Source organism: Eurosta solidaginis, chromosome X (genome assembly GCF_040869045.1).
Source record: "Eurosta solidaginis isolate ZX-2024a chromosome X, ASM4086904v1, whole genome shotgun sequence".
NCBI lineage: Eukaryota > Metazoa > Arthropoda > Insecta > Diptera > Tephritidae > Eurosta > Eurosta solidaginis.
The window spans coordinates 31,347,922-31,367,985 of record NC_090324.1 but is presented as its reverse complement, the minus strand read 5'-3'; the positions used below and the strand labels follow the sequence as shown (position 1 = coordinate 31,367,985).

At 42.4% G+C, this 20,064-nt stretch overlaps 1 protein-coding gene and 1 pseudogene across 27 annotated transcripts in view; one reads left to right on the top strand and one right to left on the bottom strand.

Annotated features, from left to right (window-relative positions):
- zfh2 (Zn finger homeodomain 2) overlaps positions 1–20,064 on the bottom strand; it is a 2,927,436-nt gene that overhangs the window by 2,547,314 nt on the left and 360,058 nt on the right. The gene's annotated exons all lie outside the window — the stretch shown is intronic.
- Positions 10,200–15,937, top strand: LOC137234836 (uncharacterized; annotated as a pseudogene).

Sequence of the window (20,064 nt, the reverse complement as noted above, 5' to 3'; positions counted from 1 at the left end):
AATAATAAAAAAATCAGCTTAGTTTGTAATAACTAACAATAATAAATAAATAAACCATCCTATGTATATAATCATATTCATATTTATATACATACATACATTTATATTTTTATTTTGCTAATCTGCGTCCGTTCGGTTTGCCATGTAGCTTTGAACTAATTTTCCACGATTCTAGCAAGTGTCTGTAGATATGTGAGCAGCCGTCGGTATCTATTTTATAGTTAAGTCTCTTGTTTATTGGTGTGTTTGTTATGTGGAGCATTTCTAAAGTGAAGCGTTTTTTGTAATTTTGCTCTGTTTGAAGTATGCTCACTGAGGATCAAGAGTCTGCGAGAACAAAACTATCGTTGCTGATAAAAGAAACAGTAACAAAACATAAAACGAACACAGCTGATATTGCCATTAACGATACAGTGGGGCGAACCCGAAAATTTCTAAACCAAAACAAAAATATAGTTATTTTAAATGCAGATAAGGGAAACGTGACTGTTGCAATGGAAAAAAGTGACTACATGGCAAAGATGAATAATATATTATCCGATCTGTCAACATATAGAATATTACGACAAGACCCAACGTTGCGTTTACAAACGAAAAACAATCAATTAGTAGATAAATTAGAGAAACTAGGTATCATTACAAAAAGAGAAAGATCACATATGACAACCCATACCGCTCTACCACCACGAATATATGGTGCGCCAAAAGTACACAAAGATAATATACCTTTAAGACCAATTTGTTCAATGATTAATTCTCCGTCCTATAATTTGTGTAAATACTTGACCAACGTTTTAAAAAATCTGACTTCCGAATCAAAATTTAATGTTAAAAGTGCAGTAGAGTTCAAAAATAAAATAAACAACTCCTGTATATGTGATGATGAACGTCTTGTGTCGTTTGATGTAGTGTCATTGTTTCCAAGCGTACCAACGGATTTAGCTATAGGGACTATAATGACAAAGTGGGACGACATAAAACAATACACATATATACCAAAAAAGCTCTTTATGGAAATATTGACCTTTTGTATCACAGAGAATAGATATTTTAAGTATGAATAAATTATTTATATATATATATTATTATATATATTATTATATGAATAAATTATTTATACGCAGTTAAGAGGGCTTCCAATGGGATCTCCGGCATCACCGATAGTAGCCGACATCATAATGGAAGAAATATTGAAGAAAGTGACAAACACGAGACTACTTAGTAAGTACGTAGATGATGTGTTTGCAATAGTAAGGGAGAACGAACTAGAGAACACAATGAAAACCCTAAACACATATCATAAAGATATACAATTTACCATGGAGCTGGAGACTGAAAACAGATTACCCTTCTTGGATTGTCTCGTATGTAAGAGAGGTAACCAAATAAAAGTAGATTGGTACCAAAAGCCCACATCATCAGGACGGATAATGAGCTACAAATCCAAACATCCGAGAAGTATGATTATAAATACAGCCAAAAACTTTATTGGGAAGGTGTTGTACACGAGTGATGCAGTGTTCCACCCTGAAAACAAAAAAAAATAGCAAATATACTAAAAATGATTGACTTCCCTCATGGAATTATACGGAGGATGATAAAAGCTTACAGTGAAATAAAAATACCCAACAACGGAGAAAAAACAACTACAAAGTACAAATCGATGTTATATATACCAGGCTTCTCCGACAGATTAAAAGGTTCCGACATATATGACAAGGAAAACATCAAAATTGCACATAAACCAGCCTATACGACGAATATTTTCTACAACAACATGAAAAGTAAAGTAGCATTATTAGACAAAAACAACATTGTATACAAAATTACATGCGCTGGAAATGAAAACGATAAATGTAACAAAGAGTATGTAGGTACAACTAAGAATAAATTGAAAACGAGGATATCAGGCCACCGATCTGATATAAAATGCAGAGCAGCTACTAACATGCAAAAAACTGCACTTGCGGCCCACTGTGCAGAGAGCGGCCATCAACCAGATTTCGAAGCAGTGAGCATACTTCAAACAGAGCAAAATTACAAAAAACGCTTCACTTTAGAAATGCTCCACATAACAAACACACGAATAAACAAGAGACTTAACTATAAAATAGATACCGACGGCTGCTCACATATCTACAGACACTTGCTAGAATCGTGGAAAATTAGTTCAAAGCTACATGGCGAACCGAACGGAGGCTGATTAGCAAAATAAAAATATAAATGTATGTATGTATATAAATATGAATATGATTATATACATAGGATGGTTTATTTATTTATTATTGTTAGTTATTACAAACTAAGCTGAATTTTTTATTATTGTTGTAGCCCCCTGATGAAGATCTCCGAAGGTGATCGAAATATATTGGGAAATTAAAAAATCAAATCGTTTTATTACTTTTGACCTAGAGCCGGCAAAATAAAAACTTTTTTTTAAATTTTTATAATTTATTTAATAATTTGGGAAAAATTTAAACAACGCGACATCAGGACGGCAATTTCGATACTTGCACAGATTTTCGAATTTACAAAAAACTTTTTCTATTAATTATAAACAAATAGAGTAATATTTGTTAACAAAAAGAGGCCTATGCATGCGGCTGATCCATACGAATCGATGTATATAACTTTTATATGATTTTACGTACGCTAACTATGCAAAACAGCCTGTCAATTGATTGTATGGAAATTTTGTTAGAGTATTAATATATAGATAGTAGAGTAATATACTGCCTATGCAATATTTCGACCTAAAATCGAAAACTGGGCGAACATGAAGCGGATATAAGAAAACAAAAGAACAGTTCAGCGTTATCACAACACATAGTTAATATCAAGTGGACACCCATCTGACTTTATTAATGCGAATATTATTGACAGGGAACGGAAAGAAACAGCAAGATATACTTTAGAGAGCCTGAGAATCATAGAAAGAAGGGAAAAGACGATTAACAAGAAAGAAGATACAGACAATATAGCATCTGCTTACATTACGTGTTTGGGAAAATTGTTTTTACTATTGACGAGATTACCATAGCGTTAAGATGGTATTGAATGACTGTCCATAAATGTTCAATGTTTTTATGTTTTTCAAAAGTGTTGTATGCTTAAAAACAATAGTTTTAAATAATTTCAAAAGGGGAAAGTGCGTCTGGAACCGGCAGTGGGTAGGCGCACACGGGTCGATCTCGGGTTGATAGTGCTCTCGAAAGAAAATAAAAGAACAAAACGCAAAGAGGATTTCCTCGTTATAATAGTGTTTTAATTAGAGTGTAGGAAAATATATATAAGGATACAATATTACCTTTGAGTGTAAAAATGATGACGGTGATCCTCGGCGATGTGTGCTGGTTGGCCGTAGATCGAAAAAGAGGCCGGTTGTCCCGTTGATGACAACCGCTAAGCCGCGAAAAAGTCCTCTGGTATTAAGGAGGGGAAAAAAGCCACACACACAACAATCCCCACATATACGTGCATGGGTGCTGACAACCTGCACACACACGTGCATGTGTATGAAACGCATGCATGTGCATGCATGCACACAAATGCGGCGTGAGTGTGGGTGGCTGGAAATATTATTAAAACGTTAGGGAGGGGCACCGTCAATCAGGTAAAAGTTAGGCATTGGGCCTAAACATGCCGCCCCCCTTGCGGTACGCAACATCACAGTCCGCCAAGGATCACCGACCGTGAAGAAGAGAAGAAAAAAATAAAAAACTTATAACTAATTATATCTAACTTAACATAACGCCAGCCAGTCCGCCGGCTTGGCGGCACGCAAAATGGTTTGCGCAGTGTGCGAGCTTGGTTGTTGCTGCCTCGGTCATTCGCCAATTTTCCCGTTATGGTTTAAGGCCTGAGCCAGGTTTGCCTAGAGCTAGGGATTGCGAAAAGAAGTAAGAAGATATACGTGTTCATATTTGTTGCCGTTTATTACAAATTCATTGGAAATGATCAAGCATAGAATTTTGTATGAAGAAAATTCAATAAAAAATAACTTATTGTAATGATACAAGATTTTAAACGCACACCTCCATTGTGAATTCATACAAGTGGCGAATTTTTGATAAAACGTTCACGATAGTGAACAGCTTCGATCACCTGTTCAATCGCTGTTCGATTACTTAAATCATTAGCTAACAGTGGTTTTCAAACATTTTGTAGACGACTGGTATATTGCTTTATTTACATAATTTAAAATGCCTGCATGGCTGGTTACTCAGACTTAATCCATAAACTTGATTTCAGAACTGAGTATTAATATGTAGTCTGATTTTCTGTATACAAATTTAAAGGAAAAACTGATTTGAAACAAATGTGCAATTCTTGGCACTTCAATTTAATAACGGCTAGTGAAACAAAACCTTTCTTCCATTCTCTGGCCATTCGCGACAACCGTTCTCCGTTTATTATTTGACAGGTAGGTATGGCAATGGAGGAAAAGAAAGATTTTTCGTTGGTATGAATTCACAATGCACATCCTTTGCAACAGTGTACAAAAAAGATTCAATAAAAATAACAAAGTGTAAAAAATGCATGTGTTTCGGTCGTTACCAAACAGTTTGATGTTAGGCCTTAGTTGTGCCCGAGAGTACCCAACCTAAGATGGTACTCTGAGCTAGCAAAGGGCCAAACGTGGTGGGCAGAATCCCTGGTAGCATTATTTCCGCATATACGTCTGTCCCTAGTACGAGGCGGATAGGGGCGGATGAATAAAATTGCGGATCCGCCAGACGGAGATGTGCATACGGGGATGCGATGGCGCTGTCGACGCTGGTCGTGGGGGCCGTTCGCCGAAAGTTGGACACGACCGCCGCATGGGTTGCAGTTCGTTTGTTTTGACCGTGTCTTCCTCGTATGCGTAGTAGGCATCCTGCTTGCCTGCCAATGGTGCTGGTAGGGAGTTGGAGCTCCTGGGCGAGCTCATCCGCAATCACTGTGGTGGGGGAGCATCCATCGATTAAGGCGCGAACGAGGTGTAGCCGCCCCCTGCTTCTATTTTCACGACCGCGGTGGGGGTGATCGCTACCGTCGGTATCATGGTGGCGGTGGCAGCGGAGTGCGGGGCTAGGAGCCCTGCCCGGAAGTTGGACGCTGTGGAGAGCTGCAACGAGCTGTATCGTTGGCTGCGATCTTGTTTTTGATGATGGGTGTGGTGTCGTTGTTGCAGGCGAAGAGGCCTTGTCCCCGCTCTGCGGTCGCGCGGTTGTTGTCTTCGTTGAGGTTCCTTGGTTTGCCGGCGAAGAGGCCGAGTCTCCGCTCGGCCGTCACGAATATGGCGTTGGACTGTCGATGTGTTGTGCTGGAGCCGCTTCCTTTCATGCTGCAAAAGCGGTCGAAACGATTTGGCTGCTGGTGTTTTGTTCGGGCGAAGAGACCGAGTCTCCGCTCCGGTTCGGTGGATTCGAGCTGGACGAAGAGGCCCAGTCTCCGTTCTAGCATCTGACGCATATAACGATATGGAGTCGTCAATCCGCTCACGGGGTGATTCCAGCTCCTCCTCAACTTGTACACTCCATGGCTTGGAGCGGGCTTCGTGGAGTAGCTGTTCCTCTTCATCAATCGAGGAGATGTGAAGCATCGTGTGATGTTTTTCGCCGCATTTTTTACATCGGCCTTGGCTTGGGCACGCGTTAGAGCGGTGGTCTAGAGCCAAGCAATTTCCACAGCAGCTCCCGCGGATCGCTAAGTAAAGACGCTCCTTGGGTTTTTTGGCCCGAAAGATGAGGCACAGGCGTATGGGATGTTGCTTAAAACAAGCGCGGCATTCCGACGTATAACGCATGACGTTCTTGGCAGCGTTTCGTTGCATAGCGGCAAAGCGACCCATTTTCCTGAAAGAAATGCAATATGTTTGACTGGGTCGAGTCATTCTCGAAAATGCGGGGGCGAGTGGTCCCTAATTGTATTATTGGGATTTGGGAAATTTTATTAGCGCGCGCATAAGGGGAAGCATCTGTCGCTGCATAAAAAAAATATTCATATGTGGCGCGCATTATGTGCGTGGCCTCTTTCTCCGCACGTTATGTGCCTGGGTCTTTAGTGCCTTATTTTGTTTATTTTGTGTCACCCGGTAGCGTTTTAGTTAGCCACGGGCACACTAATGCTGCAGAAAAATTAGCATTTACGATTTTCGGTTCGCACATTCTGGTACCGAACCGGGTAGAAGGTGTATAGCGTGGGTTCTTTTGAGTCGCTGTTATTTGTGTTGTTGGTGCTAAAAACCAACAACTTCCCTGCCCGCCACAAAAAAAAAATTGTATGCTATGTAAAGAAAAAATAAAAAAATCTTCGTTTTGGACGAAGAGAAAAATTTGTAGAATGAACCATTTTTTTTTTTGGTATTGCCCTTCACTTATTTCTTCGACTTTTCCCCAAGTACGATTGTAGTCCTGTTTTATTGATGGCCTTTAGCAAAAGGCACGGTTCCAGAAGGGTAGTTGGCTCCGATACCGATTTTCCAGAAACGGGTTTTTGGGTACCCGTTTGCCCCTCTTTATGCATCCCTAATATAGTGTACATTTAAACTCAGCATGTATATGTACATACGTTGGTATAAGTATATGGGCAATCAGTGCACGGACTTTAGCACTTTATTGATAGGTGGGTTAATTTTGACCCGTTTAATTTCCTACTCCTACTGAATACTGCTATCATTAGGTAAATGTATTGATTTTTCGAGTACACCCAAAAAAAGTTCCAAGGTGACAACAACCCAACTACCCAATTTTGCGAGCCTTTCTGTGAAGAAAAACTTAATTTTAACAAAGGAATCGTAAGTTCTTTGTTTTCAAAAAAATGTTTCTTCTGGTTATGATAAGCTGATTGGTATATCTGCAATTATTTTCATTGCGAAATTTTGTTTGCAACTCCTCGTCCCGGAAAGGCAAGAGATAACTAATAAGAAGAACGAAAAGAATTAAGAATAAAGTAGTTTGCTTCAAAGGAACCTACAGACCATAGTACATATAGTATATGCATATTCGCAAAATAAATGTAGGAATGCGCTACTTTCATCGGTTTGTGTGCACAATTCTGAGCGAAAGTAAAGTTTAAAAGTAAGATAACATGTCGGTGGTTTTATGGCAGTATTTTTGGCACATTGGAAAAATGTCCCACTACCAACAGTTTTTTTAATTAAAGTCCGCGCACTGGTATAAGCATACCAGCGGCAAAGGCAGAGACGAAACAAGTAAAAACGGGACTGTCTTCGGCTGTGCCGAAGACTTCATACCTTTCATGCATGGGGCTGAACAATAATCTTATCCCGCTCGTAATCTCCGAATAATCGGATGTATAAGATAAGAAATATATAGTGAACAGATTTACATACCTTAACGATTTTTAAGATAAATATAAAATAAAAAAAAACAGGTAGGTACTTTGTGTGAGGATGCAAAGTTTCAGGTTTTTTGTGGTCTGCGTATAAAAACTATGACTACGAATCACGTATTTCAACAATATATGACGTAAACGTAACTATTTGATGAAATTTGATGAATTTTGAAGCTTCTAGCCGTAAAAAGGGGGCAAAAATTAGAGTTTATATGGGGTATATAATATATATACCACCGATTTCTATGATTTTTTCAGACAACAATATATGCTATATACGTAAGCATATGGTGAAATTTGAAGCGTCTAGCTGTTAAAAAGGGGCAGAAATTGCGCACAGTTTCTTATCTGAACAATCGGTTGTATGAGATATATACTATATATACCACCGATCTCAATGATTTTTTCAGATAACAATATATGCTATACACGTAAGCATTTGGTGAAATTTGAAGCTTCTAGCTGTTAAAATGGAGAAGAAATTGCGCAAAGTTTCTTAGCTGAACTATCGGTTGTATGAGATATATACTATATATACCACCGGTATCTGTGATTTTCTCAGACAACAATATATGCTATACACGTAAGCATTTGGTGAAATTTGAACATATCTAAACGATTTTTAAGATAAATATAAAATAAAAAATAGGTATGTAATCTGTGTGAGGATGCAAAGCTTCACGTTTTTTATGGTCTGCATGTAAAAACTATGACTACGAATCACGTCTTTCAAAAATATATGACGTAAACGTAACTATTTGATGAAATTTGATGAATTTTGAAGCTTCTAGCCGTAAAAAAGGGGCAAAAATGACAGTTTATATGAAGTATATAATATATATACCACCGATCTCTATGATTTTTTCAGACAACAATATATGATATATACGTAAGCAATCGGTGAAATTTGAAGCTTATAGCTGTTAAAATGGGGTAGAAATTGCGAAAAGTTTCTTATCTGAACAATCGGTTGTATGAGATATATACTATGTATACAACCGATCTCTATGATTTTTTCAGACAACAATATATGCTATATACGTAAGCAATCGGTGAAATTTGAAGCTTATAGCTGTTAAAATGGGGTAGAAATTGCGAAAAGTTTCTTATCTGAACAATCGGTTGTATGAGATATATACTATATATACCACCGATCTTTATGATTTTTTCAGAAAACAATATATGTATGCTATATACGTAAGCATTCGTTGAAATTTGAAGCCTCTAGCTCTTAAAATAGGGCAGTAATTACGAAAAGTTCCTTATCTGAACAATCGGTTGTGGGGGATATATACTATATATACGACCGATCTCATCAATTTTTTCAGGCAACAATACGTGCAATATACGAAAGTATATGGTGAAGTTTGAAGCTTCAATCTGTTAAATTGGGTAAGATATTACAAAAATCCTCTTTTTCTGAAAAATCGGTTGTATGGAGGATATATGCTATAGTGGTCCGATCCGGTCGGTTCCGACAAATGTCTAATCGGACACCCAAATACACCCGCTCACCAAATTTTATCAAGATATCTCAAAAATTGAGGGACTAGTTTGCATACAAACAGACAGACGGACAGACGGACAGACGGACATGGCTAAATCAACTCAGCTCTTCAACCTTATTATTTCGGTATACTTAATGGTGGGTCTATCTATTTTCCTTTAAGGACTTACAATTTTCGGTTTCGTGACGAAATTAATATACCATTTCATTTTCATGAAAGGTATAAAAATACTCGCGAACATTGATACATACCCATATATATAACGTAAATTCCACAGAATGGAAGCAAACGGTAGATTGCTTCATTCTTTTCATTTTACGCGTGATGGAGTAAGGTTGGCTAAGCATGGTAAGTATGGTAAATTCGTGAATTATACAATATAGAATATTAATGATAAATATTTCTTTCATTTCATGTTGTTAATTAATTAATTTCTTTTATTTCTAGGTGGCTAGTTGTGTAGGACCATAAGACGGTTTTGTATTGGATTTCGTTTCAATTGTAGATATACCGGCATCGCAAAAGGGGTGCTCCAACTGCGGCGTCGGCCACTCACTCGAATGTGGATTTTGTTGCGAACGGTTGTGTTTTGTAGTCGCGGACAGTCGTTGTAATAAATTCAGTGTGTACCTAAAGAGTGTGCTTATTGTGTTTTGTAGCAAAACAAAGGGGCGTAAAAACCTTTGTTTGTGTAATTTATTGAAAGTATTGGACATTTGGAGCCCCAAGTTAGCGGTCAGTCGAGGGTCAATCTCCGGCGGAGCCCTAATTATTGTGCGCGTGTTTTTGGTTGCTACCAATTTTCGCCCTAACCTCAAAGTGCTTGCACGTGGAGGTATACTTGTGTGTGTGCGCGCATTCAATCGGCTGTGAGTGAGTACCCAGGTGAAAACTTGTGTGTGACTACACACTGTACCGCTTGGGACCAGTGTTGGACTACTTGCGCAGTGAGCGATTGTGGACTGCCTGTGTAAGGGGGCATAAACCCACAATTGTATCAGTGGCAGTATCAGCTGTAGTGTTATAGTCTGCCCGTTCAGCTCGGCGTAGCTTTCGTGCTGGTAGACTCGTCCCCGATACGGGGAACAGTGTTCCGTCCGTCGGGGCGGTGGTAGTGACCACGTCAGCACTTTGCTGACAAACAGCGCACGAGCTACGTAACCGCGCTATTGCTATAGCTGACGGGTTGGGCTGCTACTGCTGCTGACCACTGGTTCTGAGTGATTATAGCCCTCTAATTTAGGGCAGCCTACATTCGCCCGGTGGGCATCGGTTTTCTCCTGGTGATTACTTCCTCATCCGTGTCGTGTAAGTGTGACCAAGTTTGTCTCTGGCGACAGGCGCTTTGAGGAAATGGGGGGCAGCGCAAGGGGCGGTGCAAGGAAGCGCCCGGGGCCGCGTTCCGTCGGAGGTCGTTCTTCTGCGGCCGCTGATGGGTCGACCTCGGGAGAGGACAAGGGTGTTAGTGCGCAACAATTTTTGAAAGTGAACACAGGTAAGCCTACCGCTGTGCAAACTGGAGGTCGCAAAGCAGACAAAAAGGCGGGTAAGTCGGGGATACCGGTGGCGTCGGGGAAGGCGACCACCTCAAAAATTGCTGTGCAGATGGGTAAGGGCGGGCCGAGTAAGTCCGCGAAGTCAGAGGATGAGGAGAGTATTCTCCCGAAATCCGACGACGACGCGGAATTACCCAGTCTGCCGGAATCCGGGGTATGTCCCTTAAGCTGGGACAAATCGGATGTAGTGGGGGGTGCCGGATTCGCTGCTGAGTCCGTGGTGACTACTGTCGCTGGCTCCTCAGCCGAAGGTAGAGCAGCCGATGGCGTGCCAAAGACTGCTGCCTATTCGCCTACCCTCTAAGGAGGAGCGGGATAAAGTCCTCGCTAATAAGAAGTTTTCCGAGGTGGGGTTAGAAGTGTGCGAAAACCGGAAGCAAGGCACTAGGGTGGTCATTCGGGGGGTTTACGCGCAAATCTCCCCTGATGAATTCATGGAGGAGTTCTTTCGTCTGAACCTCACGAAGGTCGACCCTGAGTGTCAGAGGTCAGAGGTTAGGCTGATCAGTCGACCTTGGAAGGCAGACGTCGAGGGAGCAACGGTGACCGTCACCATGGAGGGATCGGACAAGCTAATGTCCCCCCTCTTGGATGCGGGCCGTTGCTACGTCAAATGGTTTTCCTTCCCGGTTCGGCCGGAGAGCCAAACCTACAGCTGCTTCCGTTACCTGAGTTTTGACCACCAGGTGAGGGACTGTGGGTTGAAGGCTGCCGTCTGTCGGAGGTGCGGACAGGAAGGGCATATGGAGGCAAAGTGCCCTAATGGGGTGCATTGCCGAAATTGCGCAATAAGCGACCATAATCTCATTGAGATTGGGGTTACCCCCCGTACCACCCCGGATATGCTTGGTACGCCTTCCGTAATGGGGTGGCGTACTGCCGGGGCAAATTGGACTCTGTACGGGTTATACGTCGAGCAGGAGGTGACTGCTACACCCCTCGATGTATTTGCAGAGCTCCCAGTAGATCAGCAGATTGCCCTCTTGAACGCCTGTATCTGGCGGGTTAATGACAGCATGTTTGAAAGGTGGAAGAAGGAGCGTTTTCGCTGTGTCAGGTGGTGGACGCGTGAACTGATCCAGAAGAAGAGATCTGTCAGGCGCCTGAGACGTCAGTTTCAACGCGCCCGGCATATCGATTCCGATGGTCTGTCCCAGCTTAGAAGTCAATTAACTGTGGAAACGCGTGAATACAAGAGAATGATTGTAAGTTAAAGAAGAACAATGGCGCAACTTCGTGTCAGAAAACTCGAACGACCCCTGGGGACGGGTCTATAAGATCTGTAGGGGTCGCCGCCAGACCGAAGTTAATTCCCTCCGTGTTGGCGAGAGAACAATATTAACATGGAGGGAATGTTCAGAGCTGCTTATTGAAGGGTTCTTTCCTAGGGCGGATGTTCAGGTAGCTCCCCTTGCACAGGATGTGCCTGTACCTCCACTAGAGGTTGAAGAGTTGGATTATGCATTTGGCCTGGTTAGGTCTAAACGGTCTCCGGGTTTGGATGGAATAAACGGAGAAATGTGCAAGTGTTTGTGGAAGTTTACTCCGGAATACTTGGAAGCCGTTTATGATAAATGCATATGGGAGGGTTACTTCCCACGTGAGTGGAAAGCTGCTAGGGTTGTCGTTCTCTTGAAGTCGCCTGACAAAATAAGATCTGATCCTCGGTCTTACCGAGGTATCAGCCTTCTTCCAGTGCTTGGTAAAGTACTGGAGAGGGTTATGGTTGAGCGGCTTCAGGAGCTAGTTGGGCGTAACCAGTCGGATAGACAGTTTGGATTTAGGAAAGGACGCAGCATTGAAGACGCCTGGATGCATGTCCAAGACTGTGTTGAGAGAAGCTCCAATAAATACTATCGTTGGTGCCTGTGAAAGTGTGGAAAGTGGCTTCGGCTGCGAAAGTCAGACCAAGACTTTAAAGTGGTACCACGGGGAACAAATAGCCCGCGGAGCTTGCTCCGTTTCTGTTCGGTTGCTGTTGGCCCCTTTGGGAGCATCGTGGTGGCTGTGGTTGATATCCGAATGCGGTAAGAGTTGGTCAGCTCGAATGTGGAGTTGCATTGCAACCGGGTGCCATGACCCATAGAATGGAAGAGGTGTTAGATAGGCCTCCAACCCCACCAAGGTAATGATGTGTCCACTCACATTATCGATTGGTACCAAGGTAAGCGAACCTTGGGGGCTGGTCAGACCCGCTTTGACCTGTGTACTTGGTACATGCGTGAGGTTAGGTCTTCGAAGACAGGCACTCACGTAAAACCTACACTCGCTGCGGCGTCGGCCGCGCTGTCAGTTGTCACCCTTTTGCGATACCCATTTAGGCATGTACTAATGGATTTTTTCTCTTTTTTCGTTGCAGATTTTCTCATGGATATTTTTTGGGGGCACAGTAGATCCTAATCGTGAAATGGTGAAATGGGTTCATTTCACGAATACCCAGAACATAAACAGACTATTGCGCGCCGCTTTTTATTGGAGTCCAATATCTTATTTATTTGTAGTTGGCTTCCTTCCCTGCTGATTATATATGCACCCATAAACAAATTTAATAGAGGAACAGTTTCATCAATACATACAATATATAAAAACAAAAGATATACAAGACGATCAAAAGTCATGTACACGCGAATATGACCACCAATCGTTTTTGCGATACGAGACACTAGCAAATATTTGCTTAAAGGCTTTCGAAAAGTTTGTGGGTACAAAGAAGCAAGCGAGTCGTGCGCATAATAGACACTACCGGCAACCTTTTTTTTTTTTGTTTTTTTTTTTTTTTTGTTTTATAGAAAGTTTGTGATAATTGGTACTCGTTAATGAAAGTGTGAAGCTCAAACTATTGGTCCCACGCGTGGAGAACGTGCCAATTAAGCCGAAGTAATTTCTATTTGTTTAAATTTTCATTGAAGAGCAAAATCACCTACCTACATAAACTTATTAGGTATTAGTGAAGTAAGAAAGTAACGCTTAATCATACTACCGAATTCTACAGCAATCAATCACAACAACTTAGAATCTCTAGCGTCAGAAAATACCGATGAGCTCAAAGGAAAATTTGGGTCCCTCCAAGCAAACCGGAGTTTTATTCGAATGTGATGCCGACACTATCGATGGCGCTTTAGTCATTGATGTGCATCAGCGGAAGCGCGCCGAAGCGAAAATTTAAATTAGTTTGGCGAAATATATTACTTTTCGGATATTTACATATTGCGACGCTCTAGGGAGCTTGGTGATTCTTTACATCGGCGAAACGGCCTACCGTATTTTTCTCAATAGTCCTTTATTCCATCGGCGTTTTGGGTATAAAAGCTGGTACACCTCGTCTATGCGCTCATCGTTCGTATAAAGCAAAAGGGCCGATACGTTTGATTTTAGTTGCATTCACTACCTGTGCTTTTCAAGATGCCGCCTATCATTGGGTACGTGATCATCGTGTGCATCATAAATTCGCCGAAACCGATGCCGATCCGCATAATGCAACACGTGGCTTCCTTTTTTTTCACATGGTGGATGGTTGCTGTGCAAAAACATCCCGATGTCATTGCTAAGGGAAAGAGCTTAGATCTAACAGATTTGCATGCTGATCGTATTTTGATGTGGCAGCTGAAGTATTATATGCTACCGATGCCTTTGGCTTGTTCCATCTTACCAACCGCTGTGCCCATGTACTTCTGGGGTGAATCTTTCATCAACTCTTGATTTGTTGCGACAATGTTCCGTTGGTGCTTCTTGTTGAATGTGACCTGGTGTGTCAATAGTGCTGCGCATAAATTCGGCGGTCGTCCTTATGACAAACATCAATCCCTCACAATGTCCATCCGTATCCGTGTTTGCTTTCGGCGAAGGCTGGCACAACTATCATCACGTATTCCCATGGGACTACAAAACCGCTGAGTGGGGCAATTACTCATTAAACTTAGCGACTGCTTTTATTGACCTTTTCGCTAAAATCGGTTGGGCATATGATCTTAAACCCGTATCTACCGATATAATTGAGAAACGTGTGAAACGTACCGGTGATGGTTCGCACGATCTGTGGGGCTATGGGGATGTTAGTGGTTGTGAAAGGCGTATTACAACGGTCAATAAGGATTTTAGTGTTTGCCCACCATATGGCAATACACTTATTGTGCCAAATCTATTACAGATGAACAAATTGTGCAATCGGCTGCATTCAGAGATGGTGGGCGATTTCCGGTTTTGAGCTCTAGACATGAGAACGGGGCAACACTGCTCCGTAGCGCACAGCCACCATCCATACAAGGTACTAAACGTTGCGGAGCCGATGAAGCTATACTAAACGTGGTTGTTGTTGTTGTTGGTGGTATTAGGGCGCAGTAAAAAAGGCTTCATTGTCGATACATGGGCCAAAGGAAAATCAAACACCGAAACAGATCACCACTATTAACAATGGAAAAAAGTGAATTGGGCAATTGGCAATGTAACAACACCCTCGGCGATTTTGGATCGTTTCGCCAAACTTATTGAGGCATGTAATGACACAAACTGCTCAGCAGATAAATGGTTGTCACGATTGGAAGCGAGTGGTTTGTTAAGTCTCGTTCTAAATTCGCTAACTGCCGCTTGTGTAGTAGCGCAATGTCTACAACAGAAAGGTAGTCCGGTGTTGGTGCATTGCTTCAAAGGCTTAGATTCCACATTGATTGTGACCTCCCTTGTACAAATGATTCTCAATCCTGACTGTCGCACCGTGCGAGGAATGCAAGCGCTGATTGAGCGCGAACGGATGCATTTGCATTTGCATCACGTCATCGCTACGCATGCTATACGTCTGCACAAAATCGTCCGAAAAATTCGGGTGCCACATTTGTGCTGTTACTCGATTGTATTTATCAAGTATATACACAATTCCCATGCAGTTTTGAATTTAGTTCACAAATGCTAATTTTATTGGATGAACATAGTTACTTTTCGCAATGTGGAACATTTTTATGTGATTCCGAATGCGAACGCCACGAACTGAACGTGCATACACGCACTATTAGTCTATGGTCATATTGAAATCGGCCAGATATTTTGAAAAATATGCTAAATCCGTTATATGAACCCAATTCAAATGTTATTTGGCCTAGTGTTGCCCCAATCTCACTGGAGCTTTGGAGGAAACTGTATATACGTTGGATAACTGAGCATACAGAGAACTTGAATGTAGACCTGACCGAGAGTATTCAGAAGTTCACAACCCACGTCATACAACATGGGGTAAACATAAAAATGTTGAAGGACGGGATGAATATTGAGGCGCGGCATGTAAAGCATAAAACAATGTCACAGTATTTAGATACGGACTTTTTGAAGCGTGAACGCAAGTCCATGGAACAGCACACCAATTTTAATAACGCAGTTTTAGCCAATCGTAAACGTTTTTCGATCGAATTATCTGCAACACAGCAACAGAAGGATGGTACGACTAAAAAAGGTCGTGTCAGTGAATCGAAAACAGAGGGCATTTCACGAATGTGGAATGATTCACGTACACGTATGTCATGGCCAAGCACAATAGCTTACGGTTAGTATAATTTGTAGTCTAAAATATATATCGTCGGTGAAAGCTCCAACCACCTGTTCTTGCTGGATTCTTTGAGTTGTTGAAGTGATTATATAAAATCGCCTCCAAGACTGTCGGTTTACTACCGGGCTATGGTATTATTTCCACTTTTTGGTATTAAGGTCCATCTATGGTAGAAAACTTTTTATATGTAGTTTGAGCTTTCATAGACGATATAAACGTATTTACATAAATGAATAGGTGCGATGGAAAACCTCATATTTCCTTTTCAACAAAATTAGGGGCCATTTGCTTCATAATAAAATACGTGACGCTTATGTGCATCCACAATTCATTGCGGACGTTATGAAACCAGTGAAAACTGATGAAATCATGGATCAGGAAGCACCAAATTTATCCGGTGGTGGAACGAGTTACACACCCAGTCACAACACGCAACGCTCAATCAGTGAACAAAAGAGGGTGAGTTTAGAACTTGACTTACTACTAATGTATATGCCCACATAGTGCTATATGTATACACATCTAGGTTTGCATTTTATTTTATTTTATAATTTGTTGCCAGTTTTTCTCACAAAAGTTTTTGTTTTCGCTAATTTTTCGATTTTTTTTTCATTGGAAAACTCAAAATTTATGAGTAGAAAAGATTTTGGGTGATGGGATGAATTTTTAAAAATTCAGTTGGCCGAGTGCAGATGCATTATGTGGCAGATCCTGGATCTGCGTTAGGGTTCTGGTGTCCTCGCTCTGGGGAGTGAGTGAATTTGGGTTTGATTTTTTTGTTGAAAATTTAAAAATTTTAATGGGCCGGAGCATGCCTCCTTTTTCTGTGGCAGATCGGTTCGCCCTTCTGCGGTAGGTTTTTCTGTTGTCCTCGTTATGGGATAACGAGTGAATTGAGGTTGCTTCTTGAAAATTGTAAATAAAATAGGCCGAAGGCCTTTATGTTCTTTGGCCGATAGCGGGTCTGCATTAGGTTATTGGTTGGTCTCGTTCCGGGTGAACGAGGGCTGAGGTTGATTTTTGGAAAATGTAAAGACGAGGTTGATTTTTTTTGAAAGGAGGTATGTGGAAGAACGAAGGGATTGTTAAGAGGAGCTCGTGGTCCTCTCACAGTCTGCCTCCGTGGGAAGAAGGATCAGTTTGACCAAAGGTCGTCTGACTTGACCCTTATCGGTTCTGAGGTCGACAACACGTACTCGGTTATCTTCGCCGGGGTGTACGTTGACGACTCTACCTAGCCTCCACTCGTTTGGAGATAAGTTGTCCTCTTTGAAGACAGCGAGGTCTCCCACTTTTATATTTTCTTTGGGATTCTTCCACTTCACTCGTTTTTGAAGTTCGGATAAATATTCGGTTTTCCATCGCCGGCAGAAGGTTTGATGGAGGGCCTTGAGCTTCTGCCATCTATTTATCATGGAGGCAGGACTTTCGTTCGCATCTGGTTCTGGTGGCACCAGAAGATGGCTGCCAGTTAGGAAATGTCCTGGGGTTAGCGGCTCCAGGTCTGTTGGGTCATTGGACGCCGGGCTGAGAGGCCGTGAATTTAGGCATGCCTCGATCCGGCACAAAAGGGTTTGGAACTCCTCCATGGTATATTTAAGGAGAGAAGCGACCTTTTTGAAGTGGCTTTTGAAGCTCTTCACTCCCGCTTCCCACAGGCCGCCCACATGTGGAGCGCGTGGAGTGGAGTTAATGCTTGATGGCTATACCTGGAGACTGTTTTGTATCGGCTTTCTGCCAGGAAGGCTTTGAATTCCGATCGTAGAGATCGGGAAGCTCCGACAAAGTTCGTACCATTGTCGGAGTAGATGTTTTTTGGACATCCTCTTCTCGCGAGAAGGCTGCGAGAAAGCATGGGGTGCTGAGGTCACTAGTGGCCTCTAAGTGAATGGCCTTAGTGGAGAAACAGACAAAAAGGCATACGTAGCCTTTTGACAGTCGACATCCTCTACCGCGGTAGCTTTTGATGTCGAAAGGCCCCGCAAAGTCTACCCCGGTATTGGTGAACGCGCAGGTAAAAGTAGTCCGTTCGCAGGGAAGGGTACCCATAAGTTGGAACTGTGCCTGCTTTCGATGAATAATGCAGGTTTTGCAATTGTGGATGACGGCTCTGATCATGGTCTTGACATTCGGTATTCAGTATTGGGTTCGGATGAGACGGAGCATGAGCTGGTTCTCGCCATGAAGGGAGTCATGATGAGCCATCATAACTGTAAGGCGAGACAGCCTACAATTGTAAGGCAAGCTGATCGGATGACGCTCGTTGTATGACATGTCTTTTGACGCCCCTAGACGCCCCTAGACGCCCCTCTGTTCTAATAATATCATCTTTGTCGATATATGGGTTGAGTGACAGTATTTCACTCTTTCGGTCGATAGTTTCCCTAGTTTTCAATTTTAAATATTCTGTCCCGTAAAACTGTTTCTGGCAGACTTGTATTAATGCTTGATTCGTTGCCTTAATCTCATCGGCTGAGATTATACACGCTTTTTCGTGGAACGAGGCTTTTGTTCTTGGGTGAGTTCTTTTATAAAATCTCCTAACATAGGATAGAACCTTTAAAGCCCTGGGTAAATTTGAAAAGCGGTCGAGAATGTCTACCTGATCTACCCTTGTCGTGGCATATGTTTGTGCCCTCTTCTCCTCAACGGACGTTTTGTATTCGGTCTCTTGTGCTGGCCAGTGGGAATTGTCTTCTTGCAGCCAAGAAGGTCCCTGCCACCACAACGAATTGTTGACCAACTCTGATGCAAGTAGTCCCCTGCTTCCTAGATCCGCTGGATTAGATTCCGAGTCCACGTGAAGCCAGTCCTTTCTACCGACCATATCGATGATCTTAGTGATTCGGTGTGCGACGAAGGTTGACCAGGAACAGGGCGGCTTTCTTTTCCATGCGAGTACGATGGTTGAATCCGGCCAGAGGTGAACTTTTGCTGGCCCCAAATGAATGTTTCGGAATATTGATTCCATGATTTCTGCGAGCAGCACGGCGCCGCAAAGTTCTAAACGTGGTAGTGAGATGGTTTTTACTGGGGCTACTCGGGTTTTGGCTAGCAAGAGATTTGTGAAAATTTTATCGTCCCTTTTTACGCGCATGTAGATTGCTGCTGCATATGCCTTTTCCGATGCATCGCAAAAACCATGTATTTCGATGTCGTCCTCGGGCGTAAAATTTACCCATCGCGGTATCCTAATGTTATCTATTTCGTTATAGTGTTGGGTGAAATTTTCCCACCGTTCGAAGGTAGTTGGGAAGACAGGTTCGTCCCACCCGGTGCCCTCTAACCAGATATGCTGCATTAGTATTTTTGCCACTATGACCATTGGTGCAAGCCAGCCTAAAGGGTCGAAAAGTTTGGCTATAGCGGAAAGGATTGCGCGTTTGGTGGTGTTCTCGCCATTCCCTAAAACTCCTGCTGAAAAGTAAAACATGTCTGAGTGCGCGTTCCATCGTATTCCGAGTGCCTTCTCCGAGCTAGCCTCTTCAAACGCTAGGAAGTCCTCGCTGAGCAAATCCGTTTTGGGGATGTCCTGAAGGATTTCCTCACAATTTGATGTCCACTTGCGCAATGGAAAGCCAGCTGAGTGTAATGCTTCGCGAATCTCGTTTCTTGCTCTGATGGTTGACGCTATTGTATGTCCTCCAGATAAAACGTCGTCGACATACATACTTTCTCGTAATATACCCGATGCTATTGGGTGCGTATTTTCTACATCATCAGCCAATTGTAGAAGTGACCGTATCGCGAGGTAGGGGGCGCAGTTTACACCAAAGGTGATAGTCTTTAGTTCGTAAAGACTGATGGGTTCGTTGGGGGATGTTCGATGGACAATTCTTTGAAATTTGGCGTGATTGTCGGTCACCCAAATTTGCCTATACATCTTTTCTATGTCACTGTTAAAGACAAAGCGGTACAGTCTCCAACGTAGAATTAAAATAGGCAAGTCTGCTTGGAGTACTGGACCTGGGTGGAGTATGTCGTTTAGACTAATGCCATTTGCTGTCTGACTTGACGCGTTGAAGACGACGCGCACTTTGGTAGTGGTACTTTCCGCTTTTACAACGGCGTGGTGGGGCAGGAAATAACTATCGGAATCGTCGGATGGAATATTGTTTTTGATTTTTCT